Source organism: Teleopsis dalmanni, chromosome 2, assembly GCF_002237135.1.
Source record: "Teleopsis dalmanni isolate 2A chromosome 2, ASM223713v2, whole genome shotgun sequence".
Taxonomy (NCBI): Eukaryota; Metazoa; Arthropoda; class Insecta; order Diptera; family Diopsidae; genus Teleopsis; species Teleopsis dalmanni.
In genome coordinates, this window is record NC_051847.1 from 18153835 (window position 1) to 18164887 (window position 11053).

The following is an 11053-nucleotide window of genomic DNA, read 5'->3' on the forward strand; positions in this document are numbered from 1 at the left end:
TTTTTCCATTGTGATGCACGTATTCCTCACGAATCGCACAATTTTGATCTTTAATTACTGCTTTAAATACAACAATTTTTATTCATTATCAACATACATTTTATGGCAGCTAATAAAGTTATCAAGTTGACGTGAAGCAGTCGACGCAGTGTTATTAATTTATGTGGAAACCACCTATCGAATTAAGCCGTGCCTACGACGGCTGTGGCTATTTATGTAAAGACACTTTTAAGAATGTTTAATTAATCTTACAACGAAAAGCACCGTTAGGGTAGAACCCAGCCGTGATCTTATGAGTTCCTTCTAACCGAACGAACATTTGCATCCTAGGCACAGAACTGAAACGAAATAAATTCCGTGAAAATAGTGTCTATTTCGTGTTTGCGTGAACATTTGAGAGAAGTAGTATCTTATCAGAACGCGTTAGATTGGCATATGCAAAGATACGTGGAAGAATCAGGAAACATTAGTAAGAAACGCTGACAAGTTTTGTGTTGATGAGTGCATTTTAATAAAAAAAAGTGCTTTTTATTGACTGAATTTTTTATTTGCACTTTGCTGTCACATGGATGTCTAAATCAAACTAGTACGAGTAAAACAGTTTCATCACTAAATGGAAGTTAAATGGACTTGTACTAAATTATATTTATAACTCTAATTAACGTTTACAACAATAATTTAAGTTTAATTTGAATGATTCGGTTTTGCGCATGATTATCAATTCTCCTGGAACTTGCCTGACTTGGTTACTGCGAATTATGTATCATAAAATGCGATTCCAAATAAGAGAATCACTTAAACTTATCAATGCCTGTTTGTTTAGATTCCCCTTAATGACCACAAATTAAAAATTCATTTACTTTTGCAGATATTGTAGCTTTTATGACTGATTTTATTGCAGAACGAGATCTGCTTTCCTTGGAGGCATAAATGCAGCCAAATGCGCTGCTGTGATTTTAATTTAATGCTTTTTATTTCAGCTAAGACAGTTGTTTATCCATTAAATACTTTTTCTTAGCAAAGACTTGAGCTGCAATGCAAATGGAAGTTAACTACTCCATTAAATAAAAATCTTTAAATGTTACTTTTTTTACGGTTTTTATTAAATTCCCTTTTATTATCTTGTTAGTCTTTATAATTTACAGCCCAAAGTCTGAGAAAGTTATCAATAAATATCTTAATACTGGTTACTCCATGAAAAAGTAAAAGTACCAAAGATATTTTTCCCGTCATATGTCATACTCCTATCAAGAAAGAAGTAAGACAGTAAGGAAAATCTTACTATTCGTCATAATTTTGTAAAATTTATTAACAATAATATTTTAATTCTAAATAAAGTGAATATTATACATCACCAAAAATATAACTTCATTCATAATTTGTTACAAATATTGAAATTATGACACTCAATAACTTCGTAGAATGACATACAGATATCGCTATTATTCTTAAGTTAGTATAAACTTCATAAACTACCCACCTTTAGGCATTATGTTCAAAATATTATTATAGTCTTATATTTTATAACAACTTCTTAGTCGGTATGGTGCTACGGTACTCCATACTGCGTAACCACTAGTGAGACTAGAATAAATATAACACTACAATTCCAACTAAAGTTCTTAGAGACGTGATTAAAGTTCATTGATTGATTAGAAACGTATTTTCTAATCAACAGTCGAAGAACAAATAAAACGGTCTCTAAAGCGCATGTAGAGTGATTTGTAATTCATCCGGATGACGAAAAGTCCGTACTTATGAAACTGAGAAACTTAAATTACTGGATACTGGATACCTCACTGTATACATTACTGGATACGTTACTGTATTAAATGTCAATTATTGTTTATATAAGTAATATAATAAAATTGCTAGATGGCTTGAGTTTGAGATATATTGTAGTGTTAAATAATATATAAAAAAACTCTGATGTTTAGTTAACAAATGACAGTGGTTTTGTGATTTTCAAAAGAAGAATAATATCTAAATCATTGTTTTTTGATTAAAAACAAAGCTGTCTTCGGGTATAATAGCGCCGGGATGACACTCGCGTATGAATGTCACTCCGGTCATCCCCGAGTGTCTAGGCTAGGTCTGTAGCTGCCTCTGTCCCGTTAAAACTCTGGCAGTTCTTGAAGTACATTCTGCATCAGTCATCATTAAGTTGATCGTGTAGATTTGGTTGCAGCTTGACTCCCAATTAGCACTGTCCTGGCTCTGAGCATTTGTTCCTATAAGAACCTGTATTAACTCTCATATGATCGCCTGCATTTGCAGAGACACTGAAGTCGTAGACAATTAATTTCGAATTGTTTATAGTTTTCAATAAAGATATAGAAAATAATTAATGATTCACATCTCTTATTTTACATGCCAATTCGTGCTCAATCCGCCTATGGAAACAATCCATTGTTGAAGAATAGGCAATATAACATAATGTAAGTTGATATTTGCCGTTAGATCGATAATTTTTTAAGTAATATGGCTATAGTTTTGAGCAAAAATATAGAAAATGATTTCACTACATACCAATTCCAGCGCAATCCTTTTGTCTGAATAACCCACCGTTGGAGAATTTGTTCAATAGTATAGTGCTCCAGTAAGTGTTTATGTACTTTGCTAAATTCCAAGAAATTTGTTTTTGTTTTCTCTTATTTTATAATAGTAATTTATAAATTATATACTATCTAATTAAGGTCGGCAACAAATAAAATTGCTAAAATTTTTACTAAAAGTCGAACACGAAATTCGAACAAAGTAAATTATTCAAAAATATTTTAAGTTAATTAATCCATTTTCCAATCTTTTAATATATTTTGGTGCTATATTTCATTACTTGAAAGTAATAGTGGAACAATTTTGATCCATTTAACTGCTCCACCGCAGTAGAGTATCTCTAAAATGCAATTATTGCCAGTCAATTGCAGTCTAAAAAAATAAAAAAAAAGTTTTGTTAACTGATTGCAAACTGTAATTATATTTTGAGTGAAAAATTTTTTTAAATTTTTGAAATTGGCATAACTACAATGTATCTTCTAAACGTGAGCTTAATAAACTTTACTTTTAATAATATTTTTCGACATACTCGATATATTCGATTAGGAGCGAGACGGTGCGGCCCGCTGCGTGTTTGTGTAGAAAATTACAGAAATAAAAGAAAAATACAAGAAATTCATATAAAATCAGCATTCAATTTATGTTGGAATGACTTAACGCAACCATTAATCTATTTTTATGTTTATTATAGACGAGAAGGCATTGTACTCCGGAGTAGAGGAGTAGTTATGCACCACTCTGTTAACGAAGTGAGCTGTTGTTTCTACAACTTAAACGCTTCCACATACATCACGTTTCTTTGCCAAGTGCAGTCAATTTCGTTATCAGACCGAGTTTGTGTAATTTTCTGAAACAAGTTTTAACACCTTTTTTTCAACGCGCTCTGAGATTTATGCTACGATTACTTTCGCTAAAGAGGCACCCATAATCCTTCGCCGGACCATCAGCAGATTCCATGCATGTTCATAAAAATGTATGCATTTGCTGGAACATACGTGCAGTGCTAACATGCATTTTTCTATTTTTTTATGCAATTTTTTTTCTTCTTTTGTGTATTTTGTATAATTTACAAAACTTATGCTGTGAATTTGCAAAGATAAGAAGTATTCCATAAGTTACTCCAGATATGAAAAATAAAAAAAATTATCGGCAAGAAAAAATTTACCTTAAAAAAAATTATATTTAGCAACATTTTTTTTGTTTCAGAATTTCACATCAAACGTAAAATTTTTATATGAAAACTATGAAATAATGTATGATTTTAATTATTTTTGCAATTTTTCAATAGATTACAAGAAAGAAATATAGGGTTATACAATCATGGTCCTGATTTCACACCACTGGTACAATAACATATATCAAACAGTTATGTCCAAGTACAAGACATGATATGCTTAGTTTAAGGTTTGCCATCTTAAAATATGAATCACTCAATATACGCTAAAGGTGTAAAAATAATGAGAACTTACTAAGAAAATAATGATGATCTTCGTATCGGGTTTTCTGCGTTGATGAAGCTCATTTTTCATTTGGTGGATATGTTAAAATACCAAACACCCAGATATTGTTCGCTATTAAGTGGTATTTGATGTTTAGATGTACTTGGCTTATATTTTTGGAAAATAATAAAGATGTGACAAAAGCCATCAATTCTGATTGGTATAGACCTATGGTTACCAATTTTTTTGGCGTCAAATTATAGATATGAACCTCAAAGATCTGCGATTTAAAAAGGAAAGTGTCAGACGCCGCTTAGCACGTCTTGTTTTGACTTTATTGAACAAAAAATTTCCTGGAACATTAAGTAGATTCACAATCTAGAGCAATGACTCCGATAACAGATCAACAAATTTACTCGTCGCATAAAGTCACTCGGTTAGTTAACATGTTACTCGACATTGTGAATACTCGTACTCGTTATGAACACATCAATATTATTACTTTCTTAAACTTAACGCAATGCTTTAAGGAACACTTAATATTTATTAATTTTTTTTACAAATACAAAGCCACTTATAAATTTTTTCTATATTTTTGAGTTTCGAATTATATCAAATAAAGACAATCGAGATGATATTGCTATTTTCGTATGCCTAAAACACGAAACGCGTCGAATATAATCCCAAGATGAATGCTGCAGTCAAATCCTTTGTAGAGTAACGGAAGTAAAGTTAAATCCTATTTTTGAAACTCGATAAAAAAGGATTTAAACCACATTTTTTTTTAATGTAAGTATGTATACTTCTTTATGAATTCTCTTTATTTAACTTAAGTAAAAGGGTTGTTCACTGTCGATAAATTAAGTGCGCGGATTTTCTTTTCAATCCATGATTTTCTAAGAATATTCGAAACTTAACCACATCAAATCCTTTTCTCCTCGAATGATTTACAATAATTGCATTTTAAAGTACAAAAGTTTTCAAAAATTCCTTTTCGTGGTGGATGAATAAAATGATTTCTGTTAACACTTTTTAAAAATTTAATTCAAATGAATAAATAATGTAAATAAAGTACAAAACTACGTGGGTAGAGTTATTAATTAGAATAAAGAAACGAAGAAGGTGTAATCTTAATAATGGATAAAAGCAAAACTAATATTTATAAACTTATAGTTTTTGATTGCAATAAAAACACTTAACAATTTAGGTATGATTACATTGACTTCTTTCAAGGAAATACTTAGTTTGACACATTCTCAATAAAAAAAATGCAATATATATATATATATACTTGCATGAGCAAATACTAAAAAGATAACAACATGCTTTAACCTTGTCCTGTCCTTACGCCACAAACCCCCCTCCCCATTCCATCTGGAACTCAGATTCTTCCATCATCTCTCTTTACAACCGCGGCACTCGTGCGCCCGGTCACAAAGCCTACGCAATAAACTCACCCCTTTCGCTATTCCCCAATCTCTCTATATTATGCTCATGCTTTCTGCCTTAGATGAATTTAGTTTCGCTTAAGTATTAAGCCTCTCGCTCTATTCCCTGTCCCCTGATTACTGAAATGGAGTTTTATCAGCTACACGTGGCTACAATCTTTCATGTTTATCCTTAAGAGGTGATTTAAGCAGGTTCAAGTCTCACAGTATGGGTTTTGAGGTTTTCCACCTACTGCAAAAGAAAAATATAAAAAAAACAGGCTTTAGACATATAACTCCACTGGAACAGAAACTTAAATAATTTTGATTACTGTAGTAGTGTCCATTCACCTTTAAAATAATTCTTTACAAAGACTTCGGTAAGGAAATGGGATATACGGAAAGCTATACCTGATGGTTATAGACCAGTATTAATCTTTGGAATTACCAATCTATTGATTTTGAAAATCCAGAGCGTAAAGGTAACACAATCCATGGTTTGCATTTATTATTATTAATATACATATTCCTATACTATTATAGTATTTAACTCAATTATCTGATTTATCCACTTATTATCTCTAAACAAATCCTGAACTTTTTTTAGCTTCATAACTATTACTATTTATGTTAATATTTTTGGGAGTGGGTTAACGTTAAGTATAACAAAAGCGTATTATTTGTTAGACTCATCTTTAGTATATGTATTATTGTGAATATTTTTCCAGCTAATCTCTAGATGTTTAATTATCACAATGTTAAGTAAAAATTATTATTCTTTGTTCTAACGCTTTGTGATAAATTTTCTGTAGGAAGAAAAGATTGATATCTTATTGTGAAACAGATTTTATTTCAAGTGTCATCTAAAGTCGTAAAAATTTTCGGAATGCCAAAGTAAATAAGGTACACACATTTGTGCGCTTGATAAATTAGCCTCATAATGAGACATGACATAAATCCAGAAACACTTTTAAGAACTTACACGACAACACTGAGATGTCCTTGTTTACTAAGATTCAAATTACTTTAAAATCTACGGTAACAGAAGGTAAGGCAACCCCCCACCACGGACTGTACACTGGTGACTACTGAAGCACAAATGAGTACACGTCGCAGAATATGTGAAAGCGTTTTCAAGTGTAAAGGATTCATTATATTAATAGGGTTGCGATGTCAGCACTGGGAAGTTGTAAAGCCATGTAAGGAGCTGTTAATTGAAACCCACTGACGCTTAATTAAACTTTAAGCAACTCTAAATACTTAGGTGAAAAGTTAATTATGAAAGCAAATAAATTAAATGAAATGCGCTCAAGTGAAGTGGATATAAAGCTAGGTGCGAACAAGTCATTTACGAATAATTTATATATATAAAAAAAATTTAAGTCATACTTACTTTAAGTTAGAATGTTATATAAATATTTTTTTATATTTTTTTGTGAATTTAAGGAAAATTTTTTTATTATTTTTATTGAATTATTTTTTTTTTTTAGTATTTAAGTTTAATTATAAATTTGTATGAAGCGTAAGCTTATTAGTAAACATTTATTTTAAAAAAATCGATAAAACAGGATTAATGTTAACAAAATCTGTATGCTTTGTGTTTATCCTTTTTAAAAATTTTAATACCGTAACATAAATCTATGACTTGAACATATTTGTCATAAATATTTGCCTTTTTTACAGGCTATAATCCTTAAAGCAAGCACATAAAACTCCTTAAATAATGCATGAATAAAATTTAAATACATTTATCATAAATTTCAATAAAATCAGAATTTTTATAAAAGTAAATCTATCTTCGTGGCATAAAAAATTGCTTGGACGTGTTGTACATAAAATTCGGATTCCGGATGCCGGAGTCTGGGGTGAGAACCTTTAGTTAAAATGGTAACCACACAAAATCAGTGCATACTTATGAGCCAGTTCATATATGAATTGCTTGTGTTCTATATGTGTGGGCATCAAAATAATAATCATGCTGGGTAATAATAGTAAATGCCTATTTTATGCGTATTATTACCATAATAAAAAATCATGAAGAGTACTCACAGCTTACTTTGGGTGGTTCAAACGGACTTTTAGTCTTGTGTGGCAGCACTGGACAATATAATTTTATGTCCACACAGTTATTGTTGTGCTGATGTTCACGATGATGGCCTTTAAATGATGCAAATAAAAATTTAACTGTTAACTGTGCTTAAGGATATAAAAATATATTTTTGTTACAATAATATCTTTGTCGATAATTTTCTTTTAATTTTTTAAAAACAAATTTTGAAAAAAAAATATCTTTTATGTTTTTTTGTTATGTTTACTATGAGTTAATGTTATTGAGCACTTTTACTCCTTCGTTGCTGTGGGCTTATCCCTGCCCCACACTAAGCTTTAACTATACTGGAATTCATATCGTTTAACTGAAGACAGTCCGTAGGTCAGCATATCTTCCTGTGGGTCCTGAGGTGGACGCAAGGTTTGTTAGGGCGTGTTTGAACAGCGTATCAACTTTTGTGAATAATTTTAGGACTCTGTCCCTGATATATTTTTTTTAACTGAGTCGATCCGTAGATTTCTGTGCATGAATGTTGTTCTAATATACCAGGGAATCTTATAGTCAGGTTTTGTGCTATCTCTAATTACTTTATGGCAGTATTTGAGGTTTTGCTGTTTGTAACACATCCGTACAGTATTGCTGAGCTAATTATTTGAGTATATAGTAACTTTCTATTTTTGAGGTTAAAGTGATTATTGAACAGCGACTTTAAAAGATGTAGAATTTTAGAATAGCCATTTTCTTTTCATATATTTATACCAATTGAGCCGTTGTCAAATGTGACCCCCATATATATTATGTTTTTCTTCCACTGTACCTCCGTATCACCTATGCTCACTCTTGGAGAATGTTTCCTTCTCTTTCATGTTATGAATATAGCCTTGATTTTGTCATTGTTAATTTTAATCTTTCATTTCTGGAAGTATTCCACCATGAGGTTTATATTTCACTGTAAGTTAGGTGTTGCTTACATATATGCCAACCCGGTCAGAGAATATATCTTTTACAATTTTTAAAGCACATTTGAGAATTTAAAATATTTTTAAACTGGAAAGATTTTTTAACACTTTTTTTGCTATTCTTAAATGCACCTGTTCTGTTGAACAGATTTAGAGCAGATTGTTTTGCGGTTACTACATTCAACCGCACGAACAACAACACTTTTCCATTCATTTCAATCGCAACTAATTAAAAATGCCAGCAGCTTAAACCAGAAGCAAAATGGATTCCATTTCAGCAAAGCCCAGCTAATCCTTGCTGACATTTATTCATAAACTTAACTACCCACACACCAACAAACTAAAGCGCAGACAAATGAAAATGTAAACACCACTACACACATGTGCACTTTCTAGACAGAATGTTTTAATTAAATATTCCATTTTCGGTTTCTCAAACCATTCAACCGGGACAATACCAGATACTTGACTGGCAGTGGTCAAAATTAATACATGGGATGTGCATAAAGGACCTAAATCGCTACCTGGAATACATTGACAACGTATCATATCAAGGTAAGCAGTCATTAACACATGCCGATATGAACGGCGCAAATTAATTGTGGTTTAAAGGATACCAACAGGCAGGCTAAGCTACAGCACAGCATTCACTTCAGTCCTTTTTCATAAATACTCGGATTTGTAAATAAATGGAAAAATATGGCAATACTGATTTTAATAATTTATACTTCATACTATATGCATACAGAAATGAAATTGGCAAAAAGTTTACCCTATCCGAAAAAAGTCGAAAAAGTTCGAAAATACAAAACTTTGCAATTATCACAAGAACACAGAGTCAAGCAATAACTAAGCTTTAGTCCTTTTTTGCATTATTGCGTGCGTATCCTTGATTACTGTAAAAAAATATATGTGTGTATATAACGTGTATTATGTGGAAAATCATTGATCACGTAGTAATTACAATAGTCGATTCCACATAAGGCTTTAACACCACAATTGTCTGTGTTATTTCGAAAAAAGCACAATTAAATGAATTTAAAGTGAATAATTCCAGATATTTAATTATTAATAACACAAAAGGCATTGTTGATTTTCTACAATCCCAGCCGTAAAATTCTACACCATTTAAACTCCGTTTTCCAAGCAACTAGTACAAAGGCATCATCATTGAAAAATAATCATAAATAATATTATATTGGAGTTATACCATTTTGCAGTATAGAAAATATCTTTCTTATCATTTCCAACAAATTCTCATTCTCAAAATTGTACATAGACTAAGTCCTTGGAGCAGAACCAACCTGAATAAAAACAATTTTAAAAATAAAAATTAAACTTTTGTATGTTTGTGGCTGTAAAAGTATAACTGCAGAAAATGGATTATTTTGGAATTACAACATAACAGTAAAATACCTATTGACTCTGTGATGAACCAATGTAGGTTAGGTTAGGTTACTGTGGCCGTCTGAAGACGCACTTAGACCATGAGGTCCATTGTGATACCCTTAAAAATTTGACACCTGTCATTATACCCATTTAGTACTGACCACGAAACCATTGACATGAGCTATGGATATATAATTTATCTCTCTTCATGAATTGACAAAGTGCGACCCTAAATAGGACAGTCTATGTCTTGCGAAAGCAGCACACTGTAACAGAAGGTGTATTGGTAATTCCTCTTCATCATCCTCCCTACAATGTCTACAGTGCTAAGAGGTCCTGATATTGAGCCTCACAGCATGTCCTCCCAATGGGCAGTGTCCCCTGATTCCCCTGATCTCTTCTTACTAATTTCTGGCCAAAATTTCTTAGTTTTTATGCAGTTGGTCACTGTTGACCATCTTCTCCTAAACACCCGGTGACCAATGTAAAGTATTGAATATTTTTTTCGGCAAGAATATATCATATCTTAATCCTTTGTGCATTTTGCGAACACATAAAGCAACAATATATCTCTTGAGATTTTTTTATGTTACTGTTGATATATATTTTAAACTATAACTGCAAAGAATGTTGTGGAAAAATTAGCTCCGACATTTACCAAAATCCGCTATCAAATCGCAATGTCCGGAAAATCGAAATCGTGTCTTATTATTATTAAACGAGACATGAATAAATAGTTATCTATTGTGAATAGACTAAAATTTTATGAAATAATATATATTATTGAGAGAACTTTTACAATAAAAATAAAGTAAATATTTAACAGTAGGTAAATAGTTTTTTAATGATTGCGTTGAGCAGAACTATTTTTATGAAGTCAAAGAATTTGCATTGCGACCTAGAGGTCGATTATAGCCTATTATTGTTATTAATAGAGTGAATAGTGCACTTCGTTAATGATAATAGCAAATTAAAAAGAAGCGATTCAAATAGTATATAATGCCAGTCCCAGTTGCTTTAACTGATCATTGTATTATTCCATTTGTTATGAGGAGCAATAAGTCAGTCCACCAAATAATAAATCTGTCACTGCTCAGTTTAATCATATATGGAGAATGTGTTTAGACGTTTCAACAATCATTTCACCAAAACGGCAGTTACTGGTGTCTGATAGGTTTATTCTATTGAAACGGTACTTCTATCTACAGTATCCTGTCAGAAACCTTAATGAAT